Raw genomic sequence first — 23803 nt, forward strand, 5'->3', positions numbered from 1 at the left:
TGGTGACCCATGTAGACCATTTTCTTCTAGTTCTTCAGCCATAACCCCCATGTTTCATCCAAGCACTATACACATCTATTGTAGCCTTTTAAAGTCTTTCCTGATAGCTTAGCAAGAGCAGACCAATCTTGGATCATTACGAACAACATTGCGCATAGGTTGAAATGCTCGCATTTGTATTCATCTCACACATGTACGCCATCTTTTCATAGTACAAGGAGATCTTTAAGAATTGATTGGAGATACACATCGATATCGTTGCCAGGTTTGTTCGGCCCATTGATCAGCAAAGGCATCATAAGGAACGTCCGCTTCAAACATAGCCAAGATGGAAGCACTACTACAGAAACCCTCTTCACTGCCGGCTCCAAAACCCCCTTCACTGCCGGTTTTGGAGCCGGCAATGGTAACGGGCAGTGGGGACTATCACTGTCGGCTCTGTGGACTAACAGTGAAAGGGGTTATCACTGCCGGCTGAAGGATTCGGTTGGCAGTGTTGTGCCTCCCCTCTTCTACTCCCACCCTATCCTCCCTCTCTATCCTCCCTCTCTCTCCTCAATCTCTTCATCTCTCTCCCACTCAATACATGCATACAATGAGATATATGTAATATAAATCAATAATAAAGGCACCTTCGTTAATACATAGTAATTAATGTCACACATATATACATAAGAGTTCTCACAAGTCAACCCCCGAGAAGTCAGTCGAGTTGAGCCAATCCAGTATCCCTCTGCCTCTCCCGCGATGAGGATCGCATCTCCGTGTGGACGGCTGACGGCATATGTACGTGCGGGGACGTGGGGGCCGATGGTGGTGGAGCAGAGGACACGACCATGCTTGATGGATCGTAGCATCGCCTAAGCTCCAGGCATGTCAAAGACATCGAAGTTTGATTCTTGAACGCTAGTATAGTTTGAACATTCGACCTCATCCACAACGCACTAATAGGCCACCCTCTCGTCCTACTCTTCCTGGGTATGCTTACGGGAGGCTGCTTCTTACTCCTCCACAGTGCACAACTGATGGGCTAGCCTCTCATCATCCTCCTCTTGGGCGCACTGATGAGCCACTACTTCTTGCTCCTCCTTCGCATCATTGTTAGAAGGCCATTCTGTCGAAGAGTTGTCCGACGATACCAACTCTGAAATACACCTTAATTAATACGTAGTAATTCATGTCCTAAATTAATACATAGTAATTAATGTCCTTCATTAAAATGGTGTCATTTGGCTATATGTAAGCCATCTAACCCTCTGGTAGACTTCCTCCTTGTCGCATACTATGTACTAGAAGGTACGGTGTAATCTGAAGGTTTGTCAGTGGTCGACGACACGATCAGTTCATGAAACTCGCCATTTGGGTTGATAACATGTTCCATGAAGAACTCAGTGATCTGTTCTTGAAGGGCATTTGTTTCTACAGGTTGTAATTCTTTTGTGCGTAGTTTGGAGTACTACGTTTGAAGAATCGATAAAATTAGTCCTTGAACACGTGTAGAAATTGAAAAGAAGGCATCAATATATTATTTCATACCTCAAGATCATTGAACCTAATAGCGTCTCCATCCGGGATGAATCCGTGCATGAAAGTTAGAACATAAAACACGCAGAGATTCTTGTCGGATGGCTGCCTCAAACACTTCAAGATGAAACGATTCATTTGTGGAACCAATTGAACCTTTTTATTCAGTAGGAATTGTAAGATATGAATATTCTGTGCGTACCAGAAAGTCAGTTTTTACATTAGACTCCTTCCTAAATTAAAAGCGAATAACACTCTTTTTACGATATCTTGTGTACGCCTTGTACATTAATATGAATACAAATTAAACTTAGATGCAATCATCGAGATGATGAAATGATCGAATTTACCTATTTAGCATGTCGATGAGGTTTTGGTAAGTCATCTGAGCTCTCTTTTGTGAGTCCAAGACAATAATCTTGCTCAAGTATGGGTGGATGACCAGGAGGATCCAATGAAAGCTGCAGGAAGATTATGTCACTATAACAAATCAGTACTAGAATCGAGTTGCCCATAAAAATAGAACACCCATACACGCAAGCATGTACTCATTGTTGTAGGGTAAGAGTATGAATTTCTTGTATTGGTGGTGAAGCAGACACTTCAATATGTAGTTCTCGGTGAAGTCTGGACTCTCCCTTACAAGCGTCTGGTTTACAAGCCAAGGATCGATGAATCCTACATTACGGTCAACTTGTTTTCTGCATGCGTGGTTCTCCATTCTACGAAATAGAGAAGTTAGCCATGCAATTTAAAGGTACAAGATCATATAACATGATTTATATGCATAAGTCACATACAGAGTCCACGCTCTGACTATAGCCACGTTGAGGGTATCTTCCTTGTACAGCTCATACAAGTCCTTGAAATATACCCAGAAGGAGCCATTCCCGTTGAGAAAATATTCTTCTGTGTATCTTACAGGGAACACAGGCAAACCTTGCCTAGATTGATCCAAGTACCACTGATGTAATCGGCATATTTGAATTGTATGGTTTCTTTCTATATTTGGTTTGACCAAAGGTTTGGTGAACTCAAATGGCCATGTAACATCCAAGTTTGCAATAACCGCTCCCACAGTAAACCGTGCAAGTTTTTCTGCTGATAGTCCAGAAGTACCCAGGAAATCCCTAATGCTTGGAGCATCTTGAACAATTGGAGCTGATTTGCTCTTGGCCTGCTTCTTATTGATATGTTTGTAGTCATTCGGTGGCTTACATGAAGCTACCCCTGTCTATTTAGATTTGGCCATATTCATGAAAAAAATTCATGGTATCTCCAGGCACAACAGGCTTCATTGGAGGTGGTGGAGGATGGAAATGAGTCGTGACACTAGCGTCCACAATCTTTTTGGTTTCCTCATCAGTGAGTGAATAGACATCCTTGGGTTCCGCTAACTTCTTAGATGCCACCGGCTTCTTAGATGATGTCGTCTGCTTGGATGTTTTAGAACCTAACTTGTTTTCTGAGCTGATGGTTGTCTTGTTGATGGTGCAGGCTTCTTGAGCGGTGGACTTCTTTGAGGCGATCACTGAGGAGGTGGACTTATTTCGAGAGATGGTTAAGGAGAGGGAGATCTTCAAGGCGATGGTGGCTCGGGGCATAGTGGAGAGTAGAGATTCGCGGTAGCTGTCCCTGGTGGAAACACTATGTAGGCCTTCTCCTAAACAATGAATGTGTGCTTGTTCTCTCCGATAGTGTTTGCCTCCTCCTCTGTGGGGTAATCCACCTTAACATGATAGTACTGGTCAACTGCCTTGTCTACTTCAATCACGGCGTAGCCCTCCGGTATCGAACGTCTGTGAAAATGTTCATGGGAGCCATGGGGATAAGCCACGCTAGAAGCCACCTTGATGGTAATGTTCCTAGCACCAATGTGTAGTTCACACAATGTCTGTGCTGTGTGGGATAAGTGATGGGGTCAGCTCCCGAAACTTCCGTGAACGCACAGCTACTCTGACGAGCACCAGGGCTGGAGCGCGCAACATTAGGAAATGTTGCAGGCCATTCCTGATTGCTCACAATGGCACCTCATTCATGCATGAGGGCTTGTTGTACCGCTTGTGCTATCTTTTCATCTGTATGTTCCCTTTCATGTTGTAGCACTTGATCAATCATTTGCATCATCCTAGCTTGTTCTGCCTCTCATTCTACCTCTAGCTTTGCTTGGGATCTCTTTTGACTCTTGTAATTGTCGATGTCGCCTCGGAATCCATATTTCCATCCCATCATCCCAACGCCTCGAGTGCGACCACCGTGCTCTTTGTTTCCCAGGACCAATGTGAGCTCGTCCCCCTATCTGGATTGAAAGAGCCTTATGCAAATTACTCGTAGGTTTCCGCAAGATTTTTTGCAAGAGTTTGCATCATTTCCTGGTCTTTGGAGGTTGCAAAGTATAAGCTTCCATTAGACAAGTAAGAAGCATCCCTCCCAAGAAGAAAGCGCATCAATCGATCACTCCAGCCCTCCGTCTCAAGCGTGACACCTCTCTCTCGTAGTTGATCTAGCTATTGTTGCCACTACCATTCTTTCCTCATGTACCCACAACTGCCGACTTTGTGTGGGTAGAGGTTCTTCTTTGAGTTCGCTTTGTTCACCTCACTCAACCTCTATGCTTATTCCGATGACTTGTACTCCGCAAAGGCTTGCCAATGATCTTCTAGTTACAACCACTTGCGGAAATATGGCATTGTACCTTTCTGCACAGACGTTCTGTTCAGTGTGCCCTTTTAGTTCTTAAAAGAAGGCCTATGATCATTAGCGTCTTATTCTTAACTACTTCCATATCTGTCCATTCAGCAAAGTCAAACTTCTCTAATATCTTGGGCCACAAGATGTCGTTCTAGATCGAATCAGGAACCACGTGCTGATCACCTTGTTCGTCAGTCCACAATCTATAGCACATGGGCACGTGATCCTTAACAGCAATCCCACAGACTGACTTATATGACCCCAGAACTCTCTTAGGTGTAGTTGGCTCCCCTATTAGTGAGACCTCTGTGATCACAAATTGTCCCATAGGCATCTTTGAGGGACCTCAGACACGATGCCACTCCTGAGATTGCTCATTGTTGTGACCTTCCGAAGCATCAAGCATCTGCGCATAAGCGAAAAAACTATTGAGAACCTATATGATAATATGTAGAACAGATTACCTCATTACATCCACAGGCGTCTGATTGTTCCAGGTTGAGGTAGTGGCTCGGGCTACCTTCTTCAATGTTTGACGGTGGCACTACATCTCTTTCTGGCACCTGGGCCAGATCGGTGGTTGGTGATGCCAATGGAAGTTCTGCATGCGATGATGATGAGCAGTTGAGTATTCTACAGATAGAGATATAGCCGACGAGGGAAGGAGAGGGGCTGTCGAAAGAGTGAGATAACCATGAAGGAGTCGATAGATAGAATGCATAGACATAAAATATTGTAATTGAGTACATTATGATCACATTTAACAAAAAGATATCACATCTTATGAAGCAAAATAGGCACAAAGCTACTGACAATTGACACATTGATCTTACAAGTCACATCATCTTACATAGAAAAATAATGATGATTACAACCAGAACTTGGATTATAACATCTTTACACGTGATATCACACTTCTTAATTTTGAAGTTAGACAATTTTAGCTCGGCTTGGATGATTTGATTGTTGTATTCCGCAACAGCTTCATGTTTGGACTTGTATCCTTTGTAACATGCTCATTTAAATTCATTAATTTGTGCGTGGCATTCCTCCCAACTGGAGAACACTCTACGTTGCTTACCATGATGGACAACATACCATGATAGCAATCCTAAATTTCAGATAATAGGCATAAATGATATACTGGGTAGTGCTTTTCATACAAACTCATCATGACAGTGCATTGATCAGTACTAAAATAAGCATAGCATCAGTATCTATACATTATAGTGTGTAAGAAGAAAAGCAACAAACAAAAAACAAAAATCAGTCACCAGCACCATATGCAACCACGATCCAACAGAGTCCATTATTTAATTGATCTGCATCAGATTATGGAGATAATTATATATGATTCCATGCTCGACTGGGATAGTGAAAAGACGTGCAAGGTGCATGTGTAATAACCATCCCAGTCGAGATTTGCAGTCATATGTATGGTAAATAGTTCTCCAATTTTATCATTTGCAAAATTGTAAAACAAGTATGAAAATAATACAATTTTTAATACAACACATAACAGGAGTTGAACTATACTAGGGCTCAACAACATACCATGTCATAGTAGTTCTAAATTTCAGAGAATATGCAAAAATAATATACTATACAAACCACACTAACACCAAAAAATGTTACTGCAAAGAAAAGATAGTGTTCATGTTACATTACAGCATAGTTGCTTAAGCAAATGGCCTTATTAGGACTTCAGTACTAATTACCTATTTGGAAAGGAAGAAAATGGCCTTATTAGGACTTCAATACTAATTACTTGTTTGGAAAGGAAGAAAATGGCCTTATTAGGACTTTAGTACTTGAGAAGAATGCTAGCTTTCTCTCCGAACAGGTAATCAGTACTAAAGTCCTAGAAGTAATAAAGAAATACGGCCTTGAGCCATATCATCATCGTCACTTTTTTATTGTATTTCAAAAGAATTGTTTGCTTCTCAGTAGAGAGCATGGCCTTATTAGGACTTCGATAATTTGCACCAATATCCTCCATTGTCCTATCATATCAATGTTTCTGAGATTTCAGATAGCAAATAGAACATGATCTAGTTATTCAAAATTTAAGACATCATGGACATGGCTGCTATGCCAACAAAGTGCACAAACTCTAAACATAACAAATAAGAAACTGTCGAGGTAGGAGAACTGAATATCAGTTTGCAAAATGACTGCTCAGAGAAGCTAACATAACAATTTTACCAGGTATCAACTATATTATACAGATTTTATACTCATAGCAGCACACATCTAGGGATCAATTTAACATGTATTGCACTAGATAGCCAAACCAACATGGATTTCTCAGTGTACAAGTACAGAACTGAACATACAATAAGTAACATCCAGTTCTATGCTAGTATACTCAGAAATCAAGCCCAGTCTCAGGGCATTCTTTCATCACAGAGCATAAAACATATGTAACCTGCTATCTAGATTAGCAGAGCATGGAGGTAGGTGATGATAAAATTTACCTTTGCTCTATCAATTGGTGAGGCGGGTGGGCGCGGAACGACGGTGGCACGAGCAAGACGAGGGATGGCGGCATCGAGGATATAGACGACGGCATCTGGGTCAGGGACGGTAGGGCTCCAGAGAAGGGGACAGCGGCCTTCGGGACAGGGACAACGGGACGCCGGGGATGGTGGCCTCCGGAACGGGGACGATGGGGCTCCAGGGATGGCAACTTCTGGGACGGGGAAGATGGGGCTCCGGGGATGGTGGCGTTGGGGAGGAGGTGGTGAGAGGCATTTCGGTGCGGAGAGCATAGGCCAAGAAAATTTTTCTAAGTGTCGAGGATGCAGGCATCGAGCAATTATATCGGGGAGGACTTTCACTGCAGTGAAAGAGTACCTTCACTACCAGCTCAATAAATCCACCGGCAGTGAAAGTAGTTTCACTTCTGGATAATATGTCTACCAGCAGTGGAACCCCTTTCACTCTTGGTATCGTAGGATGCAAAATATTTGTTTTAGTTTTGTGCGCGCGCCTAGAGAATCGAACCCATGACCTGCACCAAGAATGAACAAACCACTAGGCTACTCAAGAGTTCCAATTGAGTTTGTACTATCTATATTTATTAATATTCTATTGACCTAAAATCCTAATACATATTTATTTAAATTTGAAAGAGTGCCTTCACTAGCAGCTCAATAGGATGACCGGCAATGAAACTACTTTAACTGCTAGGTTAATTAAATCCACCGGCAGTGAAACCCTTTTCACTGTTGGTACCACAGGGTGCAAAAAGTTTGTTTTAGTTTCACACGCGCGTAGAGAAGCTGAACTTTCCATAAAAAAGCGAGGTATAATTGCATCTAAAACAAATTCAAACATAGTAATTAATGCAATTTAGCTACTTTGTCTTAATGATTCGACCTCATTATGATCACGACGTACATAGGGAGGTAAGTCGGTGTCTTCCATAGGACCTAGGTCGATGTCCTCTTCGAAAGGAGGTAGTGCGTTGAATTGATTGTAATCTTCCTCGTCAATAACATTCTTCACTTCGACAATCCTTCTTTTTTCCTTGAAGAACCATGTGGCGCTCCTCCTTATTAGCCGCGCCTAGGTCCTTTACATAGAAGACTTGCATAACATCATTCACAAGTACGAATGGTTCTTCCCTGTATACAATGAGTTTTTAGTCCACTGTAGTCATACCGTACTTGTCAATCTTCACACCCCCTGGGAGTTTGACCCATTGGCACCGGAAAAGAGGACCTCTAACACTCCATAGTCGAGCTCCCAGATCTCCTCTATGAATTTTTAGTAGGTCTCCCTATTTCCATTGCAGTCGTAGGCATCTATACGGACACCGCTATTTTAGTTGGAGCTCTTATTATCCTGAGCTCTCGTATAAAATGTATAGCCATTTATGTCATATCCTTCGAATGTAAGATTGTATTTGACGGTCCGTGAGCCAACACATTTAACTGAGAACACTCTATCTGTTTATCAATCACCTGTCTATGTAACCAAGTGCCAAAATGAACTCGGTACTCTCGCGTGATCCAAACATCGGACTTCCTTGGTTTCTGATGCGTAGCATCTTCTGGTGTTCTTTGACATACGGGTCCACTACAACTAATTGTTTCAAAACTGCAAAATGTGCTTGTGTGAATGAAATGGGGTCATTAGTGTGGAATGAGTTTGCATTATTGTCCCTATCCCCTATAGCCTTCCCTCATGGTGAGATACAGGCACACCAATCGATTTGATATTCATGTAGTCGACGCAGAAATCAATGACCTCCTTGGTTTCCTAGCCCTCAACCATGTAGCCTTCCGACCGATTTTTGTTATGAATATATTTCTTAAGAACTCCCATGAACCTCTCGAAAGGGTACATCTGATGCAGAAACACGGGGCTAAGAATCTGTATCTCTTTCACAATGTGAACAATGAGATGCACCATGATATAAAAAACGATGGAGAGAACAATGCCTCAAGCTGGGATAGAGTCTCGACCATATCTTCCTATAGCTTATCTAGCTTGGTCGGATCGATGGCCTTCTGTGACATCGTGTTGAAGAATTAACACAGCTTTATGATTGGGTTTCGGACCTTCGGCAGCCGAATACCTCTAATTGCAATTGGAACTATCTATGTCATCATCACATGATAATCATGAGACTTCATGCCAGTTATTTTCAAGTATTTCTTGTTTACTAGTCTCTTTATGTTGGCGGAGTAACCGGATGGAACTTTGATTCCATGCAAGCACTTGCACATTGCAATTTTCTCCACATTGCTCGGATTGTAGCTAGCAGGGCCAAGATATTTGTTACCTTCTTCCATCTCTTTGGGATGTAGATCATGTCTGAGTTTCAAATATTTCAGGTCCTTCCGTGCTTGGAGTGTATCTTTTGTTTTGCCATGTATGTCTAGTAACGTACCAATCAAGCTATTACACACGTTCTACTCAATGTGCGTGACATCGATTGTGTGTCGAACCACCAAATCTGACCAATATGCTAAGTCATAAAAGATATATTTCTTTTTGAACATAGGAGCTCTAAGATTAGATTTTGGAACCGGTGTACTCCCGCGTCCCTTTCCATGGATAACCCTAAGTCCCTTTACCATCTCATTTACCTGTCTCCTAGTGCGATGCTTAGGAGGTGATTGAGTCTCAACTTTCCCATCAAAAGCTCTCCTATTGCTGTAGTACAGGTGATCCTTGTGAAGAAATTTACGATGACCTAGATACACCATTTTTCGGCTGTTCTTCAGCCACAAGCTCTCTGTTTCATCCAAGCAATGCACGCATGCATAGTAGCCTTTGACAGTCTCGCCCAATAGGTTGCCAAGGGCTGGTCAATCTTCCTCCTTGCACGTAGGGTGATGTTCTCTTGTTTGTATGCATCCCATACCTGCACACCATCGTTCCAAAGCATTACCAGATCTTCCATTAATGGTTTCAGGTAGACATCGATATCGTTTCTAGGTTGCCTTGGCCCTGGTATCAGCATCAGCACCGGCATCATAATGTACTTCCACTTCATACACAACCAAGGAGGAAGGTTGTAGATACATAGAGTCATAGGCCAAGTGCTATGACTACTGCTCATGTTGCCGAATGGATTCATCCCATCCGTACTCAACCCAAATCTTATATTCCTCACATCTTCTGCGAAGGGCTTCTTGTATTTTCTATCGATGTTTCTCCACTGCGTAGAATTAGCAGGTTGTCTCACCATTCCATCATCGTTGCACTCATCGCCATGCCATCACGTCAGTTCGGCATGCCTTTGTTCGCGAATAAATACTCCAAACAGGAGGACTATAGAAAAATACCACATCACTTTCACGGGATGCCTTTTCTTCTTTCCTTCACCATCGATATCATCACCGTCACGCATTACCATGCTGCACCACTGACAAGACATGCTTGGATGTCTGCATGCTCTCCGCGATACAACATGCAATTGTTTAGACATGCATGTATTTTCTGTACTTCCAACCCCAATGGCCACACAACCTGCTTGCCCTGGCATGTGTTTTCTAGCAGCACATTTTCCTTTGGAAGCAATTTCTTCAAGAACAGTAACAATTCTATGAAGCGTGTATCAAACCACCCATTGCTCGCCTTCAATTGCAGCAGTGAAAGCTTGGTACGCAACTTTGTGTGCTCCTTCTTGCAGCCTGGAAACAACGGTGTTTTAAAGTCCTCTACCATACGCCGAAACTTTTGAAACTCTCTTTCATTGGTGAAGTTTCCCTCCCCATCGCGCAACATCTGCTCCAGATCATCGACGTCAGTGTCAGCAAACATCTCCTCTAGATCGTCATCGGCCAACGTATCTACGCTAGGTGGCATATCGATGTATTCATCAACCGACATATCGGTGCACATGTCTCCGTCTTCTCTTCTAATGTATTGCCCTTTCTGTACGATCTCAGCTTCACTGTGCTTGGTCCAATGGATATAGCCAGGCATAAAGCCCCTTGGCATCAAGTAGGAATGTATCTGCTGGGTGGTAGAGAACTGTTTCTTGTTCTCACAATTGACACATTGACAGCACATGTATTGAGACTGTGTATTTGACTTGTGTGCCACGGCTGCTACTAGGAAACCCTCCACACCGTTCTTGTACTCTGCGCTCACACAGCTCGCATCGTACACCCATCTTCTGTCCATCTACAATCATATCATTATTGTAAATCCAAATTCAAAATATCTAGAAGATTTTCCAATCACCAATAAATAAATTACCTCGCCATCTCCTACCTACTATTCTTTCATAACTTGTTGAGTACGACAAGTGCTCACTCTTGCTATCACCAAACACTCAGTTGGAGAAGGTATTGAGGAGTAGGATGAAGGCGAATCATTCTAATATGCTTTCTATGTCAATGATGCCTATGGGAGAGTCGTAAAGGATTAAAGTCTTTGTAGTTTGTTTAGTTCTGCTACAGTTTATTTGGTTCTTCGACCCTTGAAGGTCACCTCTAACAGATGGTTACATCGCTGCAGAAGCCCACTCTTGCGCCACTTAACCATCCAACGGTGCCCACAGAATTAGAGGGGTGACTAATTAGTTGGCCATGCTATACCCATATAGGCCTCGTGGTTGTGCGGATTCACTTGGTTACATGTTCAAGAACCAGTCCTTAGGACCCCACACAGGAACAATCATAAACATGCTGTAAAGCACCACCTCAAACCAACCATCCTGTAGGATCCCTATACCATGTTGCTACAAGATTACCATTACCCGATTTCTTGTTGCATAGTTCATTAGTCAATATTAACATTTCCCCAACTTATGACTGCACTAGCAAAAACTTATTCCCCCCAGGGCGAAGAACTGGGGCGGATAAACTCTTTATCTAGTAGCTCTTGGATTTGCTCCTTGAGCTGAGCCAACTAATTGGCATCCATTCTATATGGCCTCTTGTATATAGGAGCCGTTCTAGGTACTAATTCAATGACGAACTCAATTTCGTGATCAGTTGGTATACCTGGCAAATCCTCTGGGAAGACGTCTGGAAATTCATCGGCCACCCTGCTATCTTCCACTGCATTGGCCTTGTTGAGACTGGCGTTGATAGCTGACTCTGTCGTGGCTTGGAATTCCACCCTGGTTCCATCTGTGTGTGTCAACTGTACAAACTTTGTGGCGCATCCAATGACTCCATTGTACTTGGTCAACCAGTCCATTCCTAATATGATATCAACTCCCTTGGATTTCAGAATGATGAGGTTGGCAAGAAAGTCTACCCTCTTATGCATATAATTATTTTAGGGCATACACACCTTGATTCCATTTCTCCTCCAGGAGAACTAACTAGCACTCGATTTTTCATTAATGCTCTTGGCAATTTATATGCATTCACAAACTAAGATGATATGAAAGAATACGTAGCACCAGAATCAAACGATAGTGTAGCAGGGTGAGAGTTAGCAGAAAACATACCCAGCACTACGTCAGGAGCATCCTGGGCTTCCTCCACTACAACATGATTGACGCGACCATGCATCGCATTCTGTCGGGGCTGCTGCTGCTGATTGTTGCCCTGGGCCTGTGCTTGGCCTTGTGTCTTCTTGGGGCACTTATTGGCCAGGTGACCAAAGTTGCCACAACTGAAACACGGCCCAATGTTGCTTGATCCTTGACCGGCGCAATTTTGTTGTTGGGGCTGGTTGTTGTTGAGTCATTGCTGTTGAAAGTTGGGGTGAGACTGCTGCTGTTGTTGCGGCGCTGGCTGCACTGGAGGCTTGCATGACCCTGCAACCTGATTAGGCATCTTCTATGGTGGCCTATGTTGCTGATTTTGCCCTCTATTGCGGAACATAGGGCTGGTGGCAGGAGGGTTGAAACGGGGATGGGTGTTGCTACTAGAAAACTGACCCTGCAGACTGTGCTTGCGCTCTTCTCTTAGGTTCTGACATTTCTTCTCCATGATGAACGCTCTGTCCACCAGCTTCTGGAAACTGGGGGTACTCGTTGGCTGAGAGGGCATACTGTAAACTAGTGTTGAGACCCTCCAGGAAACAATCTTGTTTCTTTTCATCAGTATACACATCATTGGGGGCGTATCGGGAGAGCTGGGTAAACTTGGTGAGGTATTCCCTTAGTGATATGGGTCCTTGCTTCAGACTGAGGAAGTCCCTCCTCTTCAGCTTCACTTCACTCCTGGGGACATGGTATGCACAGAAGCTATTCTGAAACTTTGCCCAAGTGATTTCCTGGGGAACCTCATGAGCGGCAGTGAAAGCTGTCCACAATTCTTGAGCTGGACCAATCAGTTGTTGAGATGCTAAAAGAACTTTCTCCCTTCCAGTGCACTGAGGTATTTGCAGCTTGCTCTCTATTGTCTTTAGCCAATCATCAACCTCCATGGGCTCAACTGCCTGAGAGAAGGTAGGTGGCTATGTACTCAATAACGTTCTGAGCTTGGATTGTGGCTGCTGCGGTGGTGCTTACTGAACTTGGGGTTGTTGATTGATAGCTTGAACCAAGCCTTGGAGAATGGTCATCACTTGATTGGCATCCATCAGAGGCGGTGGGGGTGGAAGATCGCGCTAGTTGGTGGTGTTGTCATCGGCGTTGTTGATATTGTCATTGATGTTGTTGTTGATGTTGTCACTAACGTTGTTGCTACGCCTGGTGTTCACCATCTGTTGGTAGCCAAGGCACGAGCGAGGAACATAAAAAACATCAAGACAAGAAAAGAATAGCTATAGCATGAAAGAAAGAAAGGGACTCTCAACTATTATTATATTATTAACTGGTGCAATGTAGAGGGGAAACCCCCACATCACACCAACACTCAAGCGAAGATCCAACTCATTACAAGGTTCACAATACAGACTCAAGCACAAGCACACACAAGCACAACCGACAGAAGACAACTAGAACATATGAGACTAAACGATTAATTCAGCTAGGGACATCCTCCTAGCTCAACTCTACTCCTCGCCTACTGTGCCTGAAGGACCGGCTGTATCTGCTTGATGAAGCTTCTTGTACAGAGGGGAATGAGGCGGTGCAGCCACAGGTGCCACGGGAGCCTCCTTGGGGAACTTGTCGGGGTCCTCCAACAGAATCTGTATCTCGCGGATGCTCTCCTCCTGCTCTGCGTGATGCTGATTCATATCCTCCATCTCGTCGAGGGCTCTGTTAAGATCAGTGTACAGGGAGACGGTGAGGTGGACATGCTCTCACAAATGGAGATCTGACTCGTTGTTGATGGGCGCGAAGATGACCTCCAGACTGCTGGACAGGTGCTGCGGGAATTTCCCGAATTGAGTGAGGTGGAGGTCCTGTCTGTTCTTCCTGCAGAGAACAGCCAGGGCCTGGCGGGCAGTGTCCTTCAGCTCAGGAGCCAGCACGTGCTTGTGCGGAGTGATCTTCGTTTGGGCCATCTAAAATTTTGAAAAAGACAAAAAATTAGTAACAATTTTATAAAGAGCAATAGACAGTGAAAAGTAAAACTAAAAGGGAAATTACAAAATTAGTTTGTACAAACATAGGTTCTTAGCACGTCCTTTCTATATATGCTACGTTCTACGGTCAACACGGCTCTGATACCACTTCTGTAACACCCAGTTTTTAAAAATAAAACCAAGCACAACACATGTATGCCAGGATCAAGTTTTATACATATGCTACATCATCAGTGTATCATCACAGTGCTATTATTACAACATTATATAACTTATTACAAAAGGACCCAAGGGTCTAAACGAAAACACAGCAGAACAAAAGAGATCTTCAACACCAGCGGGGCTTCCATCTTCCACAGGCGTCGACTGGGGGCACACCAGCCTAGAACAGCAAATCTGGGTCGAAATCATCCTCTTCGCTGGTTGCAGCTTCATTGATGGCTTCTAATCACCAAAGGGGATGCAAAAGAAGGGGGCAACGGGTGTGAGCACAAAAATGTACTCCGCAAGTGTAGAGAAAATATGCTATGGGGCTTAAGTCAAGGAAAGGTTAGACACGGTTAACTCCACTAAACAAACTAACCTATGACTCCAACATCAGGCAAACTATTTACTAGGTGTGGAGACACCGTTTTAACGAAAGGATTGACTCATCAGATTTCATCCGACTACCAAGACTCACCAGGTAATTCCATTACCTGGCTACCCAACCAACCATACCAAACCCTGATCCCATCTAATCCTGAAGAAGTCCAAGTTCACTCTTGTCCGTGAGCATAGCTGATAGGTACTCTGGAGAGTCTCCACAGCTTTCCCCATGAGTTGTGATTCCCGTGTTGCTTCCCACTTCTGGGGTGTGGATTCGGGGTCTAACTACAAGGCCTTTACAAACCTCCCGCCAACTTGCAGGCACCCACTGAGGTTTCACTTAACTGTCCAACGGTGCCCACAGAGTTAGAGGGGTGGCTAATTAGTTGGCCAGGCCGTACCCATATAGGCCTCGTGGTTGTGCGGATTCACTTGGTTAAATGTTCAAGAACCAGTCCTTAGGACCCCACACAGGAACAATCATAAACTTGCTCTAAAGCACCACCTCAAACCAACCATCCTATAGGATCCTTATACCATGTTGCTACAAGATTACCATTACCCAATTTCTTGTTACATAGTTCATTAGTCAATATTAACATTTCACCAACTTATGACTGCACTAGCAAAAACTACCCATTTTACCCCATGATCCATCAACAGCGATAAGGAATTGTCATACAAAACTAGTAAACCATGAAGTGGGATTCCATTTAGACAAGCATGCAAGTGAAGGATTAAAATACACATGAATTCTAAAATAGGGGCAAAGTATTCAAGGACACTTTCCTTCATTGGAGGGTTGCTCAAAGTCCTCGAAAGCTTACTCTTTAAGATTCCCGAACTACGCACCTCCTAATCGACAAACCGTAAAAAGCACACAACAGAAACTACTGAGAAAACTACACCATACAGATCTGAATCTAGGTAGAAAACACTACAAAAAGATTCTAAACGTCGCTATAAACATTTGAGCATGAAAATAGCCCAAAACGGAGCTACGAGCAAAAAGTATTAAGCTTTTGAAGTTACAGGAGCTATTCTGCAAATTTATTTAATTCAGAGAATTAACCAATTAATTTTTATACTAAAAATTCTTTTCATTGCGCCAGGTGATGTCACAAATCAAAATGGAATTATTTTGTTATTAAAGATGTCACGAACCAGGTCCATGGGACCGTGAACCGAAGGGAAAGCTTCGGTCCATGAGTCCACCATGGACCACAGCCACCGGCAGGGCTAAGCACGGCAGCGGGCGGCCACAGTTGGCCGGAAAGGGGGAGCTCTGATGAGCGGTGGAAAAGAGAGAGAGAGGCATGACGAACTCACCCTGAGTAAGAACGATGTTGGAGAGAGGGCGAGGTGGCCGGGCGATAGTGAGGGCGATGGTGAAGGTCAATGCGGCAGCGAGGAAGGGGATCCGGCGGCCGAACATCGACGACGTGTCCCTAGATCGACTCCAGAGGGACTTGCAGTTCTGCAGAGGGGGTTAACTCGACCAGAGATGGTGCGGAGAGACGGGAAGAGTGGTGGCGGCGTAACTCACTAGGGACGATGAAGAAAGCAGCAGCGACGACGCTATGGGCGAAGAGAGGTGGCGAGAAAGGGTGGAAAATGCACGGAACATTGTCATGAAGGTTATCGGTGGCATTAATAGGCGCGAGATCAATTGGAGCGGCTGGGGCTCGGAGTTGAAGGGGTGGTGGCCATGGCCATTAAGGCCGGCAGTTTCCACTTCAATTTGGCATTAGAGAGGGGAATAAAAGAGGGAAACAGCTGCGGATGCTTGATTGCGCACTAATGCATTGAATCCTGCTATTTTAGGAGGGAGAGAGGACAAGGGGAGGCGTGGGATTTTCTGCAGCCGACAGAGGGGATCGAGCCAGTGACATGAGGAAGAAGGGAAGCTGGGCTCAGTTGGTTTCTCGTCGGCTCGGTGCGGTCCCACGCGGCAGAGAGAGTGCAGGAGGGAAGGGCAGCTCAGTGCGGGTAGGCCAGCTCGGCCCAAACGGTGAAAGAGAGAGGGAGCATGAGGGAAGGGTAGGCCAAGGCCCAAAAGGAGAAGAGGGGGGAAAATCGGCCCGAAAATGGGAGAGGAAAAAGGAAAGAAAAGGATTTGGGCCAGATTGGAACGGAAATCGGCCTGGAAAGATTTAGGAATTAGGAAATTATTTTTTAATTTTCATTCATTTTCAAAAGAAGTTTTAATCGAGCGATTTCTAGCGATCTTTTGCAAACTTTTTCCACGCATAAAGACCTATTGCAACTATGATGGCATGAATGGTTCAAACACAAATATAACCTATGGCCAAATTAAATTTAGAAATTAATTTCTTTCTATTGAACAAAATTGCAACTCCTATTAACTTCTAACAAAATTTTAATGTATTACAAAAAATTGAAATTTAGGTGTTACACAGTCCCGATTGGTCATGTCATGCACCTTGGCCAGTCCCAAGTGGTCATGTCTCATTCATCGACTAGTCCCGATTGGTCGCGTCGTGCACTTTAACCAGTCCCGATTGGTTACATCGTGCACCTTGACTAGTCTTGTGTCACGATCTTCACGTTTAAGAGATCAGCACTGCAATAGCAGCAGCAACACCTCTACGATACTGGGCAGGATCTTTGTGCGCCGGTGTGCTAGCACCTCGCACGCGGTTAGGGTTTTGGGAGATCAGGTGAAAGGTTGTGGCTAGGGTTTTGGAATGACTCGCTCCACGCGTTACCCCCACCCTTCTCTTTATATGGAGATTGACAATGGGCTTCCACACCGGAAGCCTTTAAGATCTAACTCCTCATGGATCACAATCCAGTTAAACCCATATACGAATCTAATCCATATGTTTTGTTCTAACCCATTAAGTGCATGACCTGTTAGGTTGTGTAGAAATGGCTACAACTCGGAAACCCTTTTTGAACGGAAATCAATAATGGTCCCTAGAAGGACATGTTGAATTTCGAGTATACACAAAGGTCATATCGGCTGAACCTTGATATACACATGCACTGATCCCTTTGTCTCATGATACCAGTCAATCTCAACATGTCAAACGTGAACAATCTATGCGTGAACATGTTATTATAACAATCTATGCGTGTACAATCTATGAAAATCGGAAATACATAGATCGTATCTATGAAAATCGCAATGAAAATCTCATCAGATTGATCATATCAAGCTGATTCTGAGTTATTCACAATGCCTCAATTTTCATTGGATCAATCGTATTGATCATTGCATGGGGTTTCCTAGAAATGACGACAAGAACTTGCATTCCTCAAGTTCCTATTTTGATCACAAGAACAATAATATATCCAATCTATTACTACAACATATCATCTATATGTAATCAATCCAGATATAAAACTACATGCGTGCGACTTTATGTGACTTGTTCGTGGAACTCTTTGTTTGTAACATGATGTTACTCTAATTTGATCCCTGGTTACATATCATTGTGATGATTCATAAAACCATCACATGCATTGATTGATGATCACATTGATGGGTAATGTTGGCCTGATCTTCCGATAGGTAGCGATAAGTCGGTGAGTGGAGAACTCGACGTTGATGATCCAAAGGCTTCGACCCGAACAGATCGTCTCCCTTGCAATCACTACACCACAGCTCCGTTGGTTATCAACCGTATCGCGCGATTGACCTCGCCAAGAAGGCTCAATCCCTGCAAGCGTACCGAGAACACAAGCAAGAACGTAGAAGATGCAATCTGAAATATTGCGAATTGAATTCAAGCACTCGAAGTTGGGGTTCCAGAAACACTTGCGGCGGCCTAGTCGGTTCGGAACAAGAGCGAAAATCTCACAACTGTGTGTAGATCAATATCTAAGCAAAACCCAACCCAAATTAGGGTGGTGGCTACTGTATATGAAAGACTAGGGTCGGCCAAGGACCCCTGGACGCGTCCCTAATGAACTCCAACACGATACACGGCCCAACGGCCCAAAAGATGGTGGCGCAGCACCCTGACAGATTCTAAATGTCCACTTGTTTCGACGATTCCTATTTACTCAGAATGAATTTGGACATGGGACCAGTCCCGTTGGAAAGCTTATCTCCTTAGCTTTCCAACCATGTGTAGAACGTCAAAAACGGAGTCCGTATGCGTCCTGGGCGACGATTTTAGTGCAGGCTGGTCCTGGACTCCGAAACGGACTCGAACTTGATTGGACCTCCACCTTGGCTTGGGCGCTCTTGCTGTTCTTCTCCCGTGTTTCTAAGTAACAATACATCACAATTATTCAGTAGCATCCCATCCTCATCAAAATATAAAGGAACACTAAGGAACAAGCTCACCTCATGATTTAGTTGACGTGCACGAGCTCGTGTCAATGGACCTATTGTTGGAGGAATACTCGGTGTGTGTGTATCCGAAAGAGTGATGTCCTCATCATCCTCCCCCTCTTGAATTGGAGTCGTCCTCGACGCAATGTCATCTTCTTCTCCCAAGTAAGGCTTTAAATCTGAAATGTTAAATGTGGGACTAACCCCATAATCTGTAGGCAACTCAAGCTTATATGCATTATCATTGATCTTTTCCACAATTTTAAAAGGACCATCAGCTCGAGGCAGCAATTTTGACTTTCTCAAATTAGGAAACCTATCTTTGCGCAAATGTAATCACACAAGATCACCAATTTCAAAAGTAATATGTTTCCGACCTTGGCTACCATAAGTTCTATACTTCTCATTCATCTTTTCAATATTTTCCTTAGTCAACTCATGCATTTTCATAATCAAATCAGCACGTGTCTTAGCATCAAAATTCAATTTCTCGGATGTTGGTAAAGGAAGTAAATCAATAGGGGCACGGGGGTTAAAACCATACACTACCTGAAACGGACTTACCTTGGTGGTGGAGTGAACTGATCTGTTGTAAGCGAACTCAATATGGGGTAGACACTCTTCCCACATCCTCAAATTTTTCTTCAAAACAGCCCGCAACATGGTGGATAATGTGTGGTTCACAACCTCCGTTTGTCCGTCGGTTTGAGGGTGACATGTTGTTGAAAATAGCAGCTTTGTCCCAAGTTTATTCCAAAGTGTCCTCCAAAAGTGGCTCAAAAATTTTGCATCACGATCCGAAAACAATGGTGTTAGGCACTCCATGCAAGCGAATGATTTCCCTGAAAAACAAATCAGCTATGTTTGTAGCATCATCGCTCTTGTGGATGACAAATATACTATCCCTCCCCCTCTTGGTCCTATGCAATCCTAAAATAAAATCCATAGAAATATCCTCCCAAGGCACACTAGGAACAGGAAGAGGCATATAAAGTCCATGTGGGTTCAAGCGAAACTTAGCTTTATTGCAAGTAGTGCAGCGTGCCACGTAGCGCTCGACGTCGCGCCTCATCTTAGGCCAAAAGAAGTGAGTAGCCAATACATCCTCGGTCTTCATCACTCCAAAATGTCCCATCAAACCACCTCCATGCGATTCCTGCAAGAACAATAGGCGAATAGAGCTAGCTGGGTTGCATAGCCTGTTAGCACAGTATAGTAATCCATCATTCAGCACATATTTATTACAAGTTCTTCCTTCTTTACAATGTTCAAAAACATCTTTAAAGTCCAAATCAGTAGCATATAATCCTTTAACTGTTTCTAAACCAAAAATCTTATGATCAAGTTGGGACAGCATGGTATAACGTCTAGATAATGCATCTGCAATGACATTGTCTTTACCTTTCTTGTGTTTAATGATATAAGGAAATGACTCTATAAATTCAACCCATTTAGCATGACATTTGTTCAGCTTGGCTTGGCTTCTAATATGTTTCAAAGCTTCATTATCAGAATGAATAATAAACTCGTTGGGCCAAAGATAATGTTGCCATGTTTCTAAAACTCGCACTAAAGCATACAACTCCTTATCATAAGTTGAATAATTAAGAGATGGTCTATTCAATTTCTCACTAAATTAAGCAACGGGTTTACCTCCTTGTAGTAGTACTCCTCCAATTCCAATACCGCTAGCATCACATTCTAACTCAAAAGTCTTACCAAAGTCCGGAAGTTGGAGTAGAGGTGCATGCGTAAGCTTATCTTTCAGCGTATTAAAAGCTTGTTCTTGTGCTGGCCCCCATTGGAACGGAATGCCCTTCTTTGTCAACTCATTGAGTGGGGCAGCAATGGTGCTGAAATCTCTCACAAAATACCGATAGAACCCTGCAAGGCCATGAAAGCTTCTCACCTGTGTGATAGTCCCAGGGGTCGGCCAGCTCTTGATGGCTTCAATTTTAGCTTCACCCACTTCAATTCCCTGTGGAGTAACAATATAGCCAAGAAAAGCAACTCTATTCATGCAAAAGGTGCACTTGTCAAGGTTAGCAAACAAACGTGCCTCTCTCAAAGCAGTAAAAACAGCACGTAGATGATCAATGTGTTCTTCATGTGACTTGCTATAGATCAAAATATCATCAAAATACACCACCACAAATCTTCCTATGAAAGCACGTAAAATCTCATTCATCAATCTCATGAAAGTGCTAGGTGCATTAGTTAAACCAAAAGGCATCACTAACCACTCATATAGACCGAACTTAGTTTGAAAGCAGTTTTCCATTCATCTCCCAATTTCATTCTTATTTGGTGGTAACCACTACGCAAGTCAATCTTCATGAAAAGAATAGAACCACTCAACTCATCAAGCATGTCGTCTAGCCTAGGAATAGGGTGACGATACCTTATTGTGATATTATTAACAGCTCTACAATCAACACACATGCGCCATGTACCATCTTTCTTAGGAACCAAAAGAACAAGAACAGCACAAGGACTAAGGCTCTCACGTACGTACCCACGGTCCAAAAGGTCTTGGACTTGTCGCTGAATTTCCTTAGTCTCCTCTGGATTGGTCCTATATGCAGCGCGGTTTGGCAAAGTCGCTCCCGGGATCAAATCTATTTGGTGCTCTATCCCTCCTAATGGTGGTAGCCCCGGGGGTATCTCAGCTGGAAAGACATCCTTATACTCCTGCAAAAGGTTAGTGACAGCAGCAGGCAAAGAGCTAGGTATATCATCAATTGAAAATAAAACCTCTTTGCATACGAAAGCAAAGCACAAAGTATCATTATCTTGAATTTCAGCAAGGTCAGATTTAGTAGCAAGCATAACACCACCCTTTAACTTAATGCCTTCGGACCTAGGTGTGTTCTTCTCTTTCTTAGGTGGAAAAACAGATTGAGCTACTTGCTGATTTTCAGATTCCAAAACACGTTCTTTCTTTTCTTTTTCAGCTAAAACTTTATCACATTGCACAATTTCAGCAGATGTCTAAGGAAGCAAAGATATTTTCTTTCCCTTGTGCATGAGAGAGTATTTATTACTTCTACCATGGTGTGTAGCATCGGTATCAAATTCCCAAGGACGGCCTAACAAAAGTGAACATGCTTGCATAGGCACTACATCAAAATCAGCATAATCATGGTAGGAACCAATAGAAAAATGTACTCTCACAGATTGTGTTACCTTAACCTTACCGCTGTTATTGAACCACTGAATGTAGTATGGATGAGGATGTGTACGTGTTGGCAAGGAAAGATTTTTCACAAGATCGGAGCTCAAGAGGTTGTTGCAACTCCCGCCATCAATTATGGTACGAACACGTGCATCTTTGACAATGAGGAATGTCTGGAATAAATTATGGTGTTGTAGCTGCTCTGCTTGCCCCATTTGAGAACTCAAAACTCGCTTCACAATGAAGGTGCGTGCTGCATAACTCTCCATGGCAGCGGTACCACTAATCTCCTCCCCCTCACTATCCATGTCATGATTGGCTGCAAGATTAGCTTCAAATGCATATTCTTCCTCGACATCACTATGACTAACATATCCACCATCTGCTGTTGCGGAGTATGCTCGCTGGCTTGGACAAACCTTCATGATGTGGCCAATACCTTGGCAGCAATGGCACACAATGCCCGTTGTACGACCTGTGGTAGCTGCACCTGAAGAAGAGCGTGGCATTGGATCCTGCGAAACAGTAGATTTACTCACCTCACGTGATGGCTGTGGTGCTCCTGCTGAACGCGCCCGAGTGTTGGAGGAGGGGGTAGCAGATCGTGTAGATGTAGAAGGAATGTTGTTGCTTGTCCCGGTGGTACTCGTGAAGTAGATGTACTCCCAAAATTGTTCCACAATTTCTGCACCTGTTGTCGACCCTGCAGTTCTTTTTCTGCCAAGATAGCAAAATGGAACAACCTATTGGTAGTATTATAATCTTTATAATCAACAAGGTCCTGAATTTCACGTCTCAACCCGGAGTAAAAACGAATCATGGTATCCTCGTCATCCTCTTGTATACTACAACGAAGCATAGCAATTTGAAGCTCTTGATAGTAATCATGCACAGATTTAGAACCTTGATTTAAGTGCTGCAATTTCTTTTTCAATTCACGTGTATAATCAGGAGGAATAAATCTATTGCGCATGGCACGCTTGAGTCTAGGCCATGATTTAGGTTCTAAGCCACTAGAAACTAGACCATTCCACCAAATAATAGCATAATTCGTGAACTCACAAGTGGCTAGTCTAACTCTATGCATTTCAGGAACCATATGAGAACTATACTTTTGATCAACCGTCATTTTCCAATTCAAATAAGCATCAGCATCATATGCACCATCAAAAGGAGGCATTGAAAACTTAATCTTAGAATAAGGATCATCACGACCGTTGCGATTAACATTATTACCTCCATTACCTTGACGACGTTGTTGTTGGCCACGACGTAATTGTTCAGCATGAGGACGTTGCTCAGCACGCGCATCTTGCCCAACAAAAACCTCACCATCTTCTTGGTCACCATTATTAGTATCATCATCATCATCATCATGTGAATGGTCATCATCCTGTGGTGGCTGTCGCAACTCAAGGTCGTTGACTCGTGTGACGAGGTTAGCAATGCTTGTTCTAATGTCTGTCAATAGCCTAGTATGATCCTGCAAGGCTTTGTTGAGTTCTTCCTTGGACACACAATCCTTAAAATCCGATAGAGAGCCATCACCTGACATGGTTAGTAGAAAACAAAGGACAACAAATATTATCCCTATCAACTACTAGGTTGTGGAAGGTGGAATC

The 23803-nt window shown here is 43.4% G+C and overlaps 1 pseudogene; it reads right to left on the bottom strand.

Moving 5' to 3' along the window:
- The window catches only part of LOC133903112 (lysophospholipid acyltransferase LPEAT1-like), a 66481-nt pseudogene that overhangs the window by 12341 nt on the left and 30337 nt on the right, over positions 1–23803 (bottom strand).

Source organism: Phragmites australis, chromosome 2, assembly GCF_958298935.1.
Source record: "Phragmites australis chromosome 2, lpPhrAust1.1, whole genome shotgun sequence".
Classification (NCBI taxonomy): Eukaryota; Viridiplantae; Streptophyta; class Magnoliopsida; order Poales; family Poaceae; genus Phragmites; species Phragmites australis.